The sequence below is a fragment of the Bos mutus genome, chromosome 2, assembly GCF_027580195.1.
Source record: "Bos mutus isolate GX-2022 chromosome 2, NWIPB_WYAK_1.1, whole genome shotgun sequence".
NCBI lineage: Eukaryota > Metazoa > Chordata > Mammalia > Artiodactyla > Bovidae > Bos > Bos mutus.
The window spans coordinates 128,663,753-128,682,459 of NC_091618.1; the positions used below are offsets into that span (position 1 = coordinate 128,663,753).

At 36.9% G+C, this 18,707-nt stretch overlaps 1 pseudogene; it reads left to right on the plus strand.

Moving 5' to 3' along the window:
- Positions 1 to 2,087: 2,087 nt before the first annotated feature.
- LOC102282520 (ribonuclease P protein subunit p38-like) overlaps positions 2,088 to 18,707 on the plus strand; it is a 33,721-nt pseudogene continuing 17,101 nt past the window's right edge.

Consider the following 18,707-nt stretch of genomic DNA (forward strand, 5'->3'; position numbering starts at 1 on the left):
AGACCTGGGAGGTGCATGCAGCCCAGGGCAGGCCTCCGACGGTTCCTGGCAGAGCAAACTAGAGCCTGAGCAGTGTGGGAAGGGAGGGCACACGAGCCGTGAGCGGGGCAGGCCCAGTGTGGCTGAGACACTATGAGCACACGCCAGTGTTATTTGTTTGCAGCGTCCCTCCCTCCCCGCAGCGCGACTGAACAAGTGAGCCTAAAAAAGTGTCCACCACCGCCCCCTTGTGTCAGGGCAAAAATCAGACACTGAAGAGACCAGCAAACAGAAGAAGTTAAAATAGCAAACAGAAGTTAAAACGGAACCGCCTTGGAAGTGACAGGTGCAATAGATTAAAACCCTGTCGTTATTACCGACTACATAGGAAGGGGCCTATAGATCTTGAGATATATAAGCTGGACCAAGGAACTATCTGAAAATGAACTGACCTCACACTGCCCACAATAGCACCAGAGAAAGCCCTAGATATAATTTTATTGTTTTTACTATCATTCTTTACTTTTTAATTAAAAAAAATTTTAAGTCCTCTATTACTCCTCTAATTTTCGTTTTTATAACATACTATTACTTTGCAAAAAAAAAAAAAGACCCTATTTTTTAAGGCAAACTTCATATACATATTTTTTTTATAATTTTTGTGACTTTGTTTTTTCTTCTTCTTCTCCTTCTTTTCTTTAATATTGTATTTTTGAAAATCCAACCTCTACTCTAGATTTTTAATCTTCACTTTTTGGTACTTGTCATCAATTTTGTACCTTTAAGAACCCAATCTTCAGTACCCATTGTTACTTGGGAACGAGATTACTGGCTTGATTCCTCTGCCCCCTTTGGACTCTACCTTTTCTCCTCCAGGTCGCCTCTGTCTCTTCTCTCCCCCTTCTCTACCCTACCCAACTCTGTGAATCTCTGTGTGTTCCAGACCGTGGAGAACACTTAGGGAACTGATTACTGGCTGGATCTGTCTCTCCTTTTCATTCACCCCTTTTATCCTCCTGGCCACCTCTGTCTCTTTCCTCCCTCTTCTCTTCTCTGTATAACTCCGTGAACATCTCTGAGCGGTTCAGACTGTGGAGCGCACATAAGGAAGTGATAACTGGCTAACTTCCTCTCTCCTCTTTTGATTCCACCTCATCTCGTTCGGGTCACCTTTAACTCCCTCCTCCCTCTTTTCTTCTCCACATAACTCTGTGAACCTCTCTGGGTGTCCCTCACTGTGGAGAAACTTTTCATCTTTAGCCTAGAGGTTTTATCAATGGTGCTGTATAGAAAGAGAAGTCTTGAGACTACTGTAAAAATAAGACTGAAAACCAGAAGCGGGAGGCCTAAGTCCAAATCCTGAGAACACCAGAGAACTCCTGACTCCAGGGAACATTAATCGACAGCAGCTCATCAAACGCCTCCATACCTACACTGAAACCAAGCACCACACAAGGGCCAATAAGTTCCAGAGCAAGATATACCATGCAAATTCTCCAGCAACACAGGAACACAGCTCTGAGCTTCAATATACAGGCTGCCCTAAGTTACTCCAAACCCATTGACATCTCATAACTCATTACTGGACACTTCATTGCACTCCAGAGAGAAAGAATCCAGCTACACCCACCAGAACACCGACACAAGCTTCCCTAATGAAGAAACTTTGACAAGGCCTCCGTACAACCTCACCAACAGTGAGGAAATTCCACAATAAAGAAAATTCCACAAACTGCCACAATACAGAAAGGCCACCCCAAACTCAGCAATATAAACAAGATGAAGAGACAGAGGAATACCCAGCAGGTAAAGGAACAGGATAAATGCCCACCAAACCAAAGAGGAAGAGTTAGGGAATCTACCTGAAAAAGAATTCTGAATAATGATAGTGAAAATGATCCAAAACCTTGAAATCAAAATGGAATCACAGATAAATAGCCTGGAGACAAGGATTGAGAAGATGCAAGAAAGGTTTAACAAGGGCCTAGAAGAAATAAAAAAGTCAATATATAATGAATAATGGAATAAATGAGATCAAAAACACTTTGGAGGCAACAAATAGTAGAATAACAGAAGCAGAAGATAGGATTAGTGAAATAGAAGATAGAATGGTAGAAATTAATGAATCAGAGGGGAAAAAAGAAAAACGAATTAAAAGAAATGAGGACAATCTCAGAGACATCCAGGACAACATTAAAGGCCACAATATTCAAATGATAGGAGTCCCAGATGAAGAAGAAAAAAAGAAAGACCATGAGAAAATACTTGAGGAGATAATAGTTGAAAACTTCCCTAAAATGGGGAAGGAAATAATCAACCAAGTCCAAGAAACCCAGAGAGTCCCTAACAGGATAAACCCAAGGTGAAACACCCCAAGACACATATTCATCAAATTAACAAAGATCAAACCCAAAGAACAAATATTAAAAGCAGCAAGGGAAGAACAACAAATAACACACAAGGGGATTCCCATAAGGATAACAGCTGATCTTTCAACAGAAACTCTTCAGGCCAGGAGGGAATGGCAAGACATACTGAAAGTGATGAAAGAAAATAACCTACAGCCTAGATTACTGTACACAGCAAGGATCTCATTCAAATATGAAGGAGAAATCAAAAGCTTCACAGACAAGCAAAAGCTAAGAGAATTCAGCACCACCAAACCAGCTCTCCAATAAATGCTAAAGGATATTCTCTAGACAGGAGACACAAAAACAGTGTATAAACTCGAAATAAATAAAGTATATGGTAAACAATAAAGTAAATGGCAACGGGATCATACTTATCAATAATTACCTTAAATGTAAATGGGTTGAATGCCCCAACCAAAAGACATAGACTGGTTGAATGGATACAAAAACAAGACCCCTACATATGTTGTCTACAAGAGACCCACCTCAAAACAGGGACACAACCAGACTGAAAGTGAAAGGCTGGAAAAAGATATTCCATGCAAATAGAGACCAAAAGAAAGCAAGAGTAGCAATACTCATATCAGATAAAATAGACTTTAAAACAAAGGCTGTGAAAAGAGACAAAGAAGGACACTACATAATGATCAAAGGATCACTCCCAGAAGAAGAGATAACAATTATAAATATATATGCACCCAACATAGGAGCACCACATTATGTAACACAAATGCTAAAAAGTATGAGAGAGGAAATTAACAATAACACAATAATAGTAGGAGACATTACTACCCCACTCACACCTATGGATAGATCAACTAAACAGAAAATTAACAAGGAAACACAAACTTTAAATGAGAAAATAGACCAGTTAGACCTAATTGATATCAATAAGACAATTCAACCCAAAACAATGAACTTCACCTTTTTCTCAAGCGCACACAGAACCTTCTCCAGGATAGATTATATCCTGGGCCATAAATCTAGCCTTGGTAAATTCAAAAAAATTGAAATCATTCCAAGCATCTTTTCTGACCACAATGCAGTAAGATTAGATCTCAATTACAGGAGAAGAACTATTAAAAATTCCAACATACGGAGGCTGAACAACACGCTGCTGAATAACCAACAAATCACAGGAGAAATCAAAAAAGAAATCAACATATGCATAGAAACGAATGAAAATGAAAACACAACAACCCCAAACCTGTGGGATACTGTAAAAGCTGTCCTAAGGGGAAGGTTCATAGCAATACAGGCATACCTCAAGAAACAAGAAAAAAGTCAAATAAATAACCTAACTCTACACCTAAAGCAACTAGAAAAGGAAGAAATGAAGAACCCCAGGGTTAGTAGAAGGAAAGAAATCTTGAAAATTAGGGCAGAAATAAATGCAAAAGAAACAAAAGAGACCATAGCAAAAATCAACAAAGCCAAAAGCTGGTTCTTTGAAAGGATAAATAAAATTGACAAGCCATTAGCCAGACTCATCAAAAAACAAAGGGAGAAAAATCAAGTCAATAAAATTAGAAATGAAAATGGAGATATCACAACAGACAACACAGAAATACAAAGGATCATAAGAGACTACTATCAGCAACGATATGGCAATAAAATGGACAACGTGGAAGAAATTGTCAAATACTTAGAAAAGTACAACTTTCCAAAACTGAACCAGGAAGAAATAGAAAATCTTAACAGACCCATCACAAGCACGGAAATTGAAACTGTAATCAGAAATCTTCCAGCAAACAAAAGCCCAGGTCCAGACGGCTTCACAGCTGAATTCTACCAAAAATTTAGAGAAGAGCTAACACCTATCCTACTCAAACTCTTCCAGAAAATTACAGAGGAGGGTAAACTTCCAAACTCATTCTATGAGGCCACGTCACCCTAATACCAAAACCTGACAAAGATGCCACACAAAAAAAGAAAACTACAGACCAATATCACTGAAGAACATAGATGCAAAAATCCTTAACAAAATTCTAGCAATCAGAATCCAACAACACATTCAAAAGACCATGCACTATGAACAAGTGGGCTTTATCCCAGGAATGCAAAGATTCTTCAATATCCGAAAATCAATCAATGTAATATACCACATTAACAAATTGAAAATAAAAAAGCCATATGATTATCTCAATAGATGCAGAGAAAGCCTTTGACAAAATTCAATATCCATTTATGATAAAAATTCTTCAGAAAGCAGGAATAGAAGGAACATACCTCAACATAATAAAAGCTATATATGACAAACCCACAGCAAACATTATCCTCAATGGTGGAAAATCGAAAGCATTTCCCCTAAAATCAGGAACAAGACAAGGGTGTCCACTTTCACCACTACTATTCAACATAGCTTTGGCAGTTTTGGCCACAGCAATCAGAGCAGAGAAAGAAATAAAAGGAATCCAAATTGGAAAAGAAGGAGTAAAACTCTCACTGTTTGCAGATGACATGATTCTCTACATAGAAAACCCTAAAGACTCCACCAGAAAATTACTAGAGCTAATCAATGAATATAGTAAAGTTTCAGGATGTAAAATCAACACACAGAAATCCCTTGCATTCCTATACACTAATAATGAGAAAATAGAAAGAGAAATTAAGGAAACAATTCCATTCACCGTTGCAATGAAAATAATAAAATACTTAGGAATAGATCTACCTAAAGAAACTAAAGACCTATATATAGAAAGCTATAAAACACTGGTTTCACCAGAGGACACTAATAGATGGAGAAATATACCATCTTCATGGATCGGAAGAATCAATATAGTGAAAATGAGTATATTACCCAAAGTAATCTATAGATTCAATGCAATCCTTATCAAGCTACCAATGGTATTTTTCACAGAGCTAGAACAAATAATTTCACAATTTGTATAGAAATACCAAAAGCCTCGAATAGCCAAAGCAATCTTGAGAAAGAAGAATGGAACTGGAGGAATCAACCTGTGTGACTTCAGGCTCTACTACAAAGCCACAGTCATCAGGACAGTATGGTACTGGCACAAAGACAGAAATATAGATCAATGGAACAAAATAGAAAGCCCAGACATAAATCCATACACCTATGGACACCTTATCTTTGACAAAGGAAGCAAGAATATACAATGGAGAAAAGGCAATCTCTTTAACAAGTTGTGCTTGGAAAACTGGTCAACCACTTGTAAAAGAATGAAACTAGAACATTTTCTAACACCATACACGAAAATAAACTCAAAATGGATTAAAGATCTAAACGTAAGACCAGAAAGTATAAAACTGCTAGAGAAGAACATAGGCAAAACAGTCTCCGACATAAATCACAGCAGGATCTTCTATGACCCACCTCCCAGAATATTAGAAATAAAAGCAAAAATAAACAACTGGGACCTAATTAAAATTAAAAGCTTCTGCACAACAAAGGAAACTATAAGCAAGGTGAAAGGACAGTCTTCAGAATGGGAGAAAATAATAGCAAATGAAACAACTGACAAAGAACTAATCTCAAAAATATACAAGCAACTCCTGCAGCTCAATTCCAGAAAAACAAACGACCCAATCAAAAAGTGGGCCAAAGAACTAAATAGACACTTCTCCAGATGGCTAACAAACACATGAAAAGATGCTCAACATCACTCATTATCAGAAAAATGCAAATCAAAACCACTATGAGGTACCATTTCACGTCAGTCAGAATGGCTGCGATCCAAAAGTCTACAAGGAATAAATGCTGGAGAGGGTGTGGAGCAAAGGGAACCCTCTTACACTGTTGGTGGGAATGCAAATAAGTACAGCCACTATGGAGAACAGTGTGGAGATTCCTTAAAAAACTGGAAATAGAACTGCCATACGACCCAGCAATCCCACTGCTGGGCATACACACTGAGGAAACCAGAATTGAAAGAGTCACGTGTATCCCAATGTTTATTGCAGCACTGTTTATAATAGCCAGGACATGGAAGCAACCTAGATGTCCATCAGCAGATGAATGGATAAGAAAGCAGTGGTACATATACACAATGGAGTATTACTCAGCCATTAAAAAGAATACATTTGAATCACTTCTAATGAGGTGGATGAAACTGGAGCTTATTATACAGAGTGAAGTAAGCCAGAAAGAAAAACACCAATACAGTATACTAATGCATATATGTGGAATTTAGAAAGATGGTAACGATAACCTTGTATGCGAGACAGCAAAAGAGACACAGATGTATAGAACACTCTTTTGGACTCTGTGGGAGAGGGACTCTGTTTTATTGACTATGCCAAAGCCTTTGACTGTATGGATCACAACAAACTGTGGAAAATTCTGAAAGAGATGGAAATACCAGACCACCTGACCTGCCTCATGAGAAACCTGTACACAGGTCAGGAAGCAACAGTTAGAACTGGACATGGAACAACAGACTGGTTCCAAATAGGAGAAGGAGTCCGTCAAGGCTGTATACTGTCACCCTGCTTATCTAACTTATATACAGAGTAGATCATGAGAAATACTGGGCTGGAAGAAGCACAGGCTGGAATCAATATTGCCAGGAGAAATATCAATAACCTCAGATATGCAGATGACACCACCCTTATGGCAGAAAGTGAAGAAGAACTAAAAAGCCTCTTGATGAAAGTGAAAGAGGAGAGTGAAAAAGTTGGCTTAAAGCTCAACATTCAGAAAACTAAGATCATGGCATCGAATCCTGTCACATCATGGCAAATAGATGGGGAAACAGTGGAGACAGCGGCTGACTTTATTTTGGAGGGCTCCAAAATCACTGCCGATGGTGATTGCAGCCATGAAATTAAAAGACGCTTACTCCTTTGAAGGAAAGTTACGACCAACCTAAACAGCATATTAATAAGCAGAGACATTATTTTGTCAACTAAGGTCTGTCTAGTCAAGGCTATTGTTTTTCCAATAGTCATGTATGGATATGAGAGTTGGGCTGTGAAGAAAGCTGATAGCTGAAGCATTGATGCTTTTGAACTGTGTTGTTGGAGAAGGCTCTTGAGAGTCCCTTGGACTGCAAGGAGATCCAACCAGTCCATCCTAAAAGAGATCAGTCCTGGATGTCCATTGGAAGGGCTGATATTGAAGCTGAAACTCCAATACTTTGGCCACCTGATGAGAAGAGCTGACTCATTTGAAAAGACCCTGATGCTGGGAAAGATTGAGGGCTGGAGGAGAAGGGGATGACAGAGGATGAGATGGCTGGATGGCATCACCGATGCAATGGACATGAGTTTGGGTAAACTCCGGGAGTTGATGATGGATAGGGAAACCTGGCGTGCTGTGGTTCATGGGGTTGCAAAGAGTTGGACACAACTGAGGGTCTGAACTGAACTGAACTGAACTGAATATATTTTCTTCCAATGATAGGTTTATACTCTTTGTTGAAAGAGAAAAGTTTTCATTATCTACTTCTATACTGAATTTAACTGAAATTTGGAAAGATCTCAAAGAAGTAAGACCAACAAAGCTTGCATAAATATTTAGAGGTACTGACCTATTTAAATGACAGTGGTTTTTGATAGTAGATTAATTTTTTATTTTAAAAAATCTATGGAAATGAGTGAATTGTATTTAATTTTTATTTCTCAAATGAAGCTCTTTGAACATAAGAACTTCTATAACTTGTTTGAATATGATGGTTTTCCTTTGATTCAGGAAGCCCCTCATGTGGTCTTATGTTTGCATTGTCTTTAAGTTCACTAGAGAGGTCTAATTGAACCAAAGAATTCAGCAAACTTGGAGGAAACCACCAAGGTTTACATGGCTTTATTAGACATTCCTCTGAAGTTGTTTCGTTTCTAATGACCCTTTCTGTATAAGCTCACTTTCAAAAGGCTTATTTGTTTTCTTTCATCTTTCTCTGTCTTCTTAAAGGTTTTAGTTTGCTAAGACGTATACCTAGAGAATAAATTACAATCCAACACTTTAAAATGAAAGTTTTAATGCTTTAGACTTTCAATTTCCTGCAAAGATTGGAAGTAACTAGTTCCTTATACAATTAAATATCTAATTTTACTTACACAGTGTTCAGTAAATATCATCTAAATGACCTCTCAACTATCTGTGTGAATGTCAGTAACTCAATTTGGAATATTTACTAGCATTCAACAACATTTCCAGTTGTTGTTTTTTTTTTTTTTCCTGGAAGTTTTCTTCTGAGGGCACATCTCAGGTCATGTTATTTTCTTTAATCCATGAAAGACTGGCATTCCAATTACTAGTGAGAACACTTAAAAGTTGTCTGATTCTTCATATTCTTTTCAGTTGACAGGGGGAAACTTGTCACTTATCTCTGCTTTATATAACAGCAGAGGCTCCATCAGTCTGATTCCAAGAGTGACCATGGTTAGCAAACCCCCTATCAATCCCCATTGACATGTAGCATAAGTATGAAACAAATTTGTTGCTTTTTGAGTTCTTTGTCTACTCTGGATTCAAGTCTTTTATTGAATATGTGATTTGCAAATATTTTCTCTCAGCCTGTGGCTTGTCTCTTTACATCCTTAACAGTATCTTTCATAGAGAAAAGTTTTTAGTTTTAAGAACTTATTTTTAAGTGTTTTTTTTTTTCCATGAATAGTATTTTTGGTGTTGTATCTGAAAATTCATCACCAAATAAAAAGGTCATGCAGATTTTCTCCTACTTTTTCTTCCAGAAGTTTTATAGCATTGTATTTTACATTATGGGCTTCCCTGGTAGCTCAGTTGGTAAAGAATCTGCCTGCAGTCCAGGGGACCTGGGTTCTATCCCTGGGTCAGGAAGATCCCCTGGAGAAGGAATAGGCAAACCACACCAGTGTCCTTGTCTGGAATATCCCATGGACAGAGGAGCCTAGGGGGAGGCTATGATCCATGAGGTCACAAAGAGTCGGGCATGACTGAGTGACTAAGCTCATATTTTTGCATAAAAGCATCCAATTATTTCAACACTATTTGTTGGAAAGACCATCATATCTCCACTGAAATGCCTTTGAATTTTTGTCAAAAATCAGTTAACTATCTGTATGGGTCTACTTTTGGCTTTTCTATTCTCTACCACTAGTCAATGTGTCTATTTTTTGTCAATACCAGGCTGTTTTGATTCTGGTTGCTTTATAATAAATCTGGTTTTCAGAGTATTCCAACTTTATTCTTCTATTTTAGAACTGTGTAAGCTCTTCTAATCCTTTTGCCTTTCAACATAAATTTAAGAATATTTTTTTATGCCTACAAAAAAGTTTGTAGGGATTTTGATTGGGATTATGCTTAATCTTTAGATCAGACTGGGAAGAACTGACATCTTAACTTTGTTGAATTTTCCAATTCATGGACACGGGAATATCTTTCTTTTCCATTTACTCAATATTATTGGTTTCTTTCATCAATAACCTGAAATATCCCACATGTATATTGTAGACATATAATTGCTTCATTTTTCTTTTTGGTGCTGTTGTAAACACATTTTTTCTTTAATTTCAAATTCTAGTTGTTAATTGCTGGTCTATAGAAAAGCAACTGCTCCTTGCTTCTGTTGCTTTGAACCATTGAAATTTTGGGGTTATTTGTCACCAATTAATCATCATGATGAATATTAAAGTTGCACCTAAAGCATGCTAGTTCCCTAATGAAAACCTAAAATGTGTATTACTGGCCTTAGGAATCCAATAGCCGGTGGGGAGAAGAAGTACTGGAAATTGAAAAGATGGAGATTTGTGCTCCACAGCATGGTGAAACATTTGCTTAGACCTATAATAACATGAAAGGTAGATCATGTTCCCAATGCACTTGCAGCTCTAGGGGACTATATTGGAAAGCAAAATGTTGGTTGTGTGTTTTGGTTACCACTGGACGGTTTGGCAATAAATTGTAAGAAACAAATGAACTCAGAAAAGGACTAGCCAGTTTCCAAAACATAGAGAAAAGGGAATAAAATGAGTCCAGAAACTACTTTTCCTTCCCAAACTATGAAAGGTAAGGTTGAGAAATACTTTGTGAGATCAAAATCCATTAAAACCTTTCAGTTGATTAAATTACCTCTGGGCCAGTAGCAAATTAGGAGTATCAAGTTCATAAGTCTTTTTAGTTAGGAAAAAAAGTTTTATTAGATTCCAAGGTCTCACAGCACTTGACACCAAAAAGAGAGAGAGAAAAAGAGCATGGAAGAGAAAACAAAATAATGTAGCATTCTGGGAACTATGTCTTAAAAAATGCCATTGGTCTGGTTACTGGCCCAAGGAGCTGACTAAAGATGATAATCTTACTGAGTTTCTAAGGAGTCTGTTCCTCTTCTAGACTTTAAATGCTCTTTGGGCAACCAACCATATATAGACAGGAAATTATTTAAGAAAACAGAAATGCATATTCCCCAGTGTCCACTTCAGATGTGGCCAAGAAATATATTGGAAAAGGAATACTCTCCCAGAGGGTGTAGCTAGTGACTTGAAAAACAGTGAACAAAGAAGTTCTTCCCAAGGAACAGAATCAGGGCATAAACAGGGAACATTCCATACCCCCAGGGAAGGGAGCCTCATAATATCTTCCTATCGGAATTTTAGAATTGCTGTGAGCCAGAGTCTGTAGAAAGTCCCTCATTCCTCCTCTTTCTGAATGGGAGTTGTTTTTTTCTATCATTGCATATTGTGTGTGTATCTGGTTAGGAAGGTGGTGCATTTTAGCTCCTTTTAGCTCACTATTCTCCAGATCAAGGGAAGCCACCTTATGACCTGATGAACATATTAATACACATTATTCAGAGATCTGGATTTTAAGCTTCATACCATGACTGGAATAGATTTTTGGATTTCCTTTTTTGAGGTGATCATGTGTAAGTTCTACAAGTGGGAAGGAGAGTGAACATAATACTTGCCGATCAAAAAAAAAAAAGTTAACTCTGATAAATACTACTATTATTCCCAGAGATTTCTGGTTCTTCTCTCCTTCCATAAAGATTCACTCTAAATTATGCATTGCTGTGGGACTTGTTTTGGCCAATGGAATGTAAATGAAAGTGATGTGTAATTCCTGAGAGGAAGCACTTAAGAAGTTCAATTATACACATTCTTTGATCCTACAATGACTGAAATCTTACATTCATATGACAATGCCTTGATCAAGGTAGTCTTCTGAGAAACTTCAATAAGCCTGTTTTCCATTGCCAACCTGGATAACACATGCAACATGAAAAAGAAATAGATGCTGGTCTTTTAAACCACTAAAGTGTGGTGACTTTTTGTTTTGCAACCTAAGGTAATCTATCCTGATCATTGCATCAAGTAAATTGCTTAATAACATTTGACACTTTGATGGATTAAAACTCAACAACTTTGTAGATAAGCTAAACCGTCCAGATTCTGCATGACTTTCTCAGGAAAAAAAAAAAAAAAATTCATGATTTTTAGTTAAGTTTCTGTATCCCTCCAAAATGCAGTAGCCATAAGTACATAAAAAGAACAAGATGTACAGATCTGAAACAAGGCAACCTTGTGAAATTTGTTTTGTGAATCCTTCTGCTTTCCTTCTTTATGGCTATTCAGTCTCCGGAGTTCTTAGCTCTACCAACCGACTCCAACCTCTAAATATGTAATTGTACACAACTTAGAGCACAATAATGTAAAAGTGGTGCCATTTGGAGTTAGTGCAAATTATCTCTATTATTTTGTTTGGAAAGCTTGGAGAAAATGATATGGGACATGAAAAATAATGAACAGGTTTATATACATCTCCAGCAGAAGCAGTATTCAACTGTACTAGGTCCACCTTATTTTCTTACCCTCTTTTCTCCTCCTTTTTTCTTTTTTTCTATCTTTCTCCTCTCCTTTTACTATGCCCAAAAAAGATAATTTTAAAATAAAAATCAATAGCTGATTTGATATCAGGAAAATATGTGTTGATGTGTTCACCTACGGTTATTTTTCACAGAAACATACATTTTAAGACATCTCCATTTTATATAAGAATCAGAATAAATTCTATTTTAGAATTTGAAAATTGACAGAGAAGTTCTTTTGTCTGGAGTTTGGTGGTAACGGGGAACTGAAGGTACTCTAACTGGTGGAAACAAATGCAACTCAATAGGAATGTAGGATCTCAAATTTTATAAGCATGAAGTATGCTACTCATTATACAGAGCATTTTCACTAAATGTTAAAGGAAATAAATATTAGCATTTTATTCTGAAATGAAGGCAGATATTTTAAGACATGCATCCCAGTTCTCCTATTTCCCAAGATCTATTACTACCCACGAAAACATTTCTTGCAAGTTTTTTAATACCTAGATACAGTCTAAAGTTCCCCATGTCCTTTGGGAATAAGAAATTCAATGCATAATGTGCAAATTTTCAGTGACAAGAAATTAGCAGACACCTGTTTGTGAACAGTATTTTTTTCAACAACATATCAACATTAAATGGAGTACATATTGATTTCAAGAAAATAATTTTAAAAGTATGAATTTAAAGAGCCATAAAGTGTCAACTCAAAATACACAAAATAAAGTAAGACTTTTAGTGTAGAAGGCGTTTTGAGTCTCTCAGGACTTTGTTCCCAGGACCAGACTATTGACTGAGGGCTTTTTTCCATGGCTGTGATGAGACTCAGCTGGGCTGTTAACAATCCCCTCCAGGAAGCTGGCAAGTCCAGAGGAGATTGCGGCAACTGGCTCCCCTGCCCCCACCCTTACCCTGCTGCCCTCAGTGAAACTGACTGTCTGGGAAGACAAAAGTGTACAGACAGGGAATTCGACATCAAGTTTAAAGCAGTGCCAAAACCCACTTTATTTAATGTAGACAGTGGCTTTCCACCCACAGCTTCCATCTCTTTAAATGTTCCAGTCCTGTCGGCTCATGAACAATCTTTTCCTGTGGACCACTGCCAGTTTCTTGATTATTATATTTTCCTTTCTAACTTTGAATTGAATTATCTGTCACCGGTTGGAACTCTTTCTGAATTGTCCCTCAATAAAAGTGAACACATTTCTTTTAATCTTTCTTCTTGTGTATGGTAAATGTAAGAATATGAGGCTAGCTAGCAGTAAGTGAAGTTAGGGTTAGAAAACTATAAATCTATATAATTTTATTGACACTGGGAACAGATGGGTTGATGAAAGAAAAGTGATGCATATTTTATTTATATATATATATATATATATATTTCTTTTTTTATTGTAGACCTCAAACTCTGATACTATACTTTTTTTCTGACTTTTTGGAAAGTTGCTTTTAATTTATTCTCATATTCACTAGTACAGCCCCAGAGAAGCTGGTTTTCTCTAATCTATTTTTTTCTTAGTATTTCTCATTATAGTTCATTGAACTTGACTAGAAGTTAGTATATGTGACTTTATACATAAAAATACAATATGGCTATGAGAATAGAATAGGATAAAAAAGTTTAACCAAACTCAATAACATCTTGACAATAAAGGACATGGAGTGGTAATGAGAGACTTCAAACACTGGATATATTATCAAATCAAGACAATACACACAAATGTTCTTGAATTCTCAACCTTTATGAAAAAGTACTATAAAACTAATTGCCAGTTCTAGTATACGTAGACCAAGTGGTTTTCTATAAAGAGAAAATTACAAAATTTTAAACTATATATCATTAGAAAAGTATTGTTTGAGGTGCATTTCTCAGGAGGGGTTAGTAAATTGTTGTTTTTGGGGGGGTATGGGTATAAAAATTGATCCATATAAAAATATATCCAACTCATTTGAAAGGTAGTCTCACTATGTCCTAGTATTTATGTGGAAAAAATTTAAAAGATAATTCTGCAATAGCAAAGGGTATGCTTTTTTTGGGATAAGCAACATTTCCCCCTCCAAAAAAGCACTCTCTGGCTGTCACAACCTAATGACACACACCATTTTTTGTTCCCTTGTAAATGCTTCCACTTCATTTGAGGACAGGTGCCATATGAGGTCAAGAGTACAGTGGTCAGAACACGTATTACACATTGGCAGTGGTAGTCATGACTTCTGGGTAAAAGAATGAAAAGTTAATATATTTCCATTCATAGTGTCAGTCTTAGGTGATGACGACCAATGGGTGGGGAGGACCTTGTATGGTTTTCTTTGTCTTGCAATGATTTTAGAATGTTTCAAAAATATGTGCACTGTTCCAAAATAAATCACTTACTTTTAAATAAGTTAATTGGAGAACTTTACAACCTTTAGTGGTGCTATTGACTTTGATATTAAAAAAAAAACTCAAAGGAAAAAAGCACAACTTTCTATGGGTAATTGAGGCATTAAAGTGGTAGTAGTGGTAATAATAATCATAATAATGTTATATTTGGCAAACAGAAGCATCATGAAAATTCTAAACAAATTGCAAGTGCCACAGTAGCATATCTCTGTCCAGTTGGGAGGTAACAGCAAGATTTATTTTTCATTAAAAGTTAAGCCTTCTCTCCATGTTTACTAAAGCCCCTTTGCCAAAATCCACCATACTATTAAGCAAGACCATTAAGGGTAGCACTCCTGTTAGTTAATAAATTAAAGGATTTCTGAAGTGATATTGATTACTTGCCATTTTTGTCTCTTCTTTCTCTTAGCTCATACATTTTAATTTGAAGTAACTGATTTAATCTTTACAGGTATAGAGAATATTTAGTTTATTTTGTGACTTAGAGAAAATTGTCATTCCATCCACTAATTCTTGTAACATCAAAACCCAGGATGATAATGTCCTGGTAGGCAAAGCCACAGTCTTTTATACTGATGGAAAGCTATGGCAAAACTAGACCACAGATAGCAGAGACATCACATTGTCGACAAAGGTCCATATAGCCAAAACTATGGTTTTTCAGTAGTCATGTACAGATGTGAGAGTTGGACCATAGAGTAGGCTGAGCACTGAAAAACTGATGCTTTTTAATTGTAGTGCAGGAGAAGACTCTTGAGAGTCCCTTGGACAGCAAGGAGATCAAACCAGTCAGTTCTAAAGGAAATCAATCCTGATTATTCAATGGAAGGATTGATGCCAAAGCTGAAGCTCCAGTACTTTGGCCACCTGATGCCAAGAATCAGTTCATTGAAAAAGACCCTGATGCTGGGAAAGATTGATGGCAAAAAAGAGAAAGGGGCAGCAGAGCAGGAGATGGTTAGATAGCATCACCAACTCAATGGACATGAATCTGATTAAACTCTGGGAGATAGGGAAGGATAGGGAAGGCTGACAGTCCATGGGATCACAAAGAGTCAGACACAACTTGTCTACTGAACAACAACGTGGAGATTGTATTAGGTTTGTATTGCTGCTGTAACAAATGACCACAAACTTAATGACTTAAAAAAACATGCATTTATTAGGTTGCAGTTCTGGAGATTAGGAGTTGAAAATGGATCTCACAGGCTAAAATCAAGAACAGCTTGCATTCATCTCAGGAGTCTCTAGAGGAAAAATTTCCTTGCCCTTTCCAGTTTCTAGAGGTTGCCTGCATTACTTGATTTGTGGTTTCCTTTCATCTTCAAAGCCAGCAGTAGCTGGTGGAGTTTCTTCATATGGTATCACTGTGACGCTAAATCTTTCACTTCCCTTTTTTGCATTTCAGAACCCATGTGATTACCTTGGGCCCACACAGATAATCCAGGATAATCATCCTATTTTAGAGTCAACTGATTAGCAGCCTGAATTCCATCTGCATGTTTAATTCCTTTGTCATGGAAACCAACATATCAACAGGTTCTGGATACTAGTATATGACATCTCTGGTAGTCTATTTTGCTGCCTGCTACAGAGCTATTCTATACACATTTGTGAAAAAGAATATCTTAAGAAGGTGATTTTCAATGTGAAAATTGTGCTCATTAATATAGTTTCATGAACTTTCCCAGGAATAAAAACCATCTGCTTCTTTTCTGAAGGCCACATTTTCATTATATCTAACATATTCTTTCTTTGGATAAAATAGTTATTTCTAAAAAAATTTATTTTCATCAAATGAGTTACTTGTTAGAAATATATTCAAGCCTAAAATTAACTGAAAGCTATGTGGAAAACATTATGAAATTTCCATATTTTTTAAATGGCATGTATCTCAGCAATAGTTTCAATAGAGTGAGTGATTTTTTTTTTTTTTTTTTTGGCCATACTACATTGTCAGATCTTAATTCTCCAACCAGGCCTCTTGCAATGGAAGCTGGAAATTCTAACTACTGGAGCACCAGGGAATTCCAGAGTCTTTAATAATGACTGATTCATAAGGAACCCTCAAATCTACAGTACTCTCCTTGAAAAATTTGCCTAATGTACTAAAATACATTTTCACAGAGAGCTTTCCAGCCCAGGGATTCTGACAACTTATGGTGAACGGTGCTTCAAACCGTGGCATTTGTTAACCTGGTAAAATCTGATAGGAAAAATTCTTTTCAAAATACAAACAAGATTAGATTACATAATCATAAGGCTGAATTTCTGAATGTTCAGTAAAAATGAATTTATTAAGCTCAGTCACTTGGCATTATTTCTATAAATTTGCTTATTATTATTGTGTGACTTAAATCTGTTGTGAACCACTGTATTTAAATATATATGTATCTTATCTCCTTATATTCATAATTGGTATGAGTTGCAGTACAAACACAGTAAAAATAACACTGATTTAAAATTTAACTTCATGTTTAAAAAGACATAACTAATGTTAACACGTTATACAAAATAGCCTTAGGAAAACTGAATATTAAGGAGTTCTTCTGAAAACCTCAGATATGCAGATGACATCACCCTTATGGCAGAAAGTGAAGAGGAACTAAAAAGCCTCTTGATGAAAGTGAAAGAGGAGAGTGAAAAAGTTGGCTTAAAGCTCAACATTCAGAAAACGAAGATCATGGCATCCGGTCCCATCACTTCATGGGAAATAGATGGGGAAAGAGTGGAAACAGTGTCAGACTTTATTTTTCTGGGCTCCAAAATCACTACAGATGGTGACTGCAGCCATGAAATTAAAAGACGCTTACTCCTTGGAAGGAAAGTTATGACCAACCTAGATAGCCTATTCAAGCAGAGACATTACCTTGCCAACAAAGGTCCATCTAGTCAAGGCTATGGTTTTTCCTGTGGTCATGTATGGATGTGAGAGTTGGACTGTGAAGAAGGCTGAGCGCCAAAGAATTGATGCTTTTGAACTGTGGTGTTGGAGAAGACTCTTGAGAGTCCCTTGGACTGCAAGGAGATCCAACCAGTCCATTCTGAAGGAGATCAGCCCTGGGATTTCTTTGGAAGGAATGATGCTAAAGCTGAAACTCCAGTACTTTGGTCACCTCATGCGAAGAGTTGACTCATTGGAAAAGACTGATGCTGGGAGGGATTAGGGGCAAGAGGAGAAGGGGACGACAGAGGATGAGATGGCTGGATGGCATCACTGACTCGATGGATGTGAGTCTGAGTGAACTCCGGGAGTTGGTGATGGACAGGGAGGCCTGGAGTGCTTCGATTCATGGGGTCGCGAAGAGTCGGACACGACTGAGTGACTGATCTCTGATCTCTGGTCTCTGAAAACATTGGTAGAAATCAGTGAACTGAACTGCAAAGTCACAGATACTAATTTTTTGTCCAATGGAGATATTTATTTTGAATTTCAAAAATTTTGCCTAAGCTCAAAATTAAATTTTAAGTCACTTATGTTTACTTGCTTTTTCTCTGTAACTGTACAATTTTCTTTTGTATATCTAAGAAAAAAAAACCTGCCAAAGTTGCTGTTCACATTTTATCCATGTCCTAATATTTCTAGAAGTTATGAAAAATAATCATGACCTCTTCTCAATTTCTGTAATCCTCTTCCCTTCTGTTTTTGTTCTAATTTCCTCAAGAACTGGAAAATTCAGTTTTCTCATATAAAGAACATTATTCACCTATAATGCTTTTGTAGCACTCTTTCCATATATCATGGGCTTCCCTGGTGGCTTAGGCGGTAAAGAATCCACCTGCAATGCAGGAGACCCAGGTTCGATCCCTGGGTTAGGAAGATCCCATGGAGAAGGAAATGGCAACCCAACCCAGTATTCTTACCTGGAGAATCCCATGGACAGAGGATCCTGGCAGGCTGCAGCCCATGGGGTCACAAAGAGTCGGAGACGGCTAAATGACTAACACTTTCACTTTCACCTCCATATATCATATACAACTAATATCAGTCAAAGAGATATGTCTTGGTGGATATATTACTTCTCTTGAACTCATATTACCAACCAGCTGTCACACACAAAATCAAATCTATGTCTTCATGTGTACTCATTTGCTTCTAATACCTATTATATAGGGTATGCATACCCTCACACTTTTAATAACGTGAAGACTTAATTATAAAACCAAAACAAAATGTAAGAAATAAAT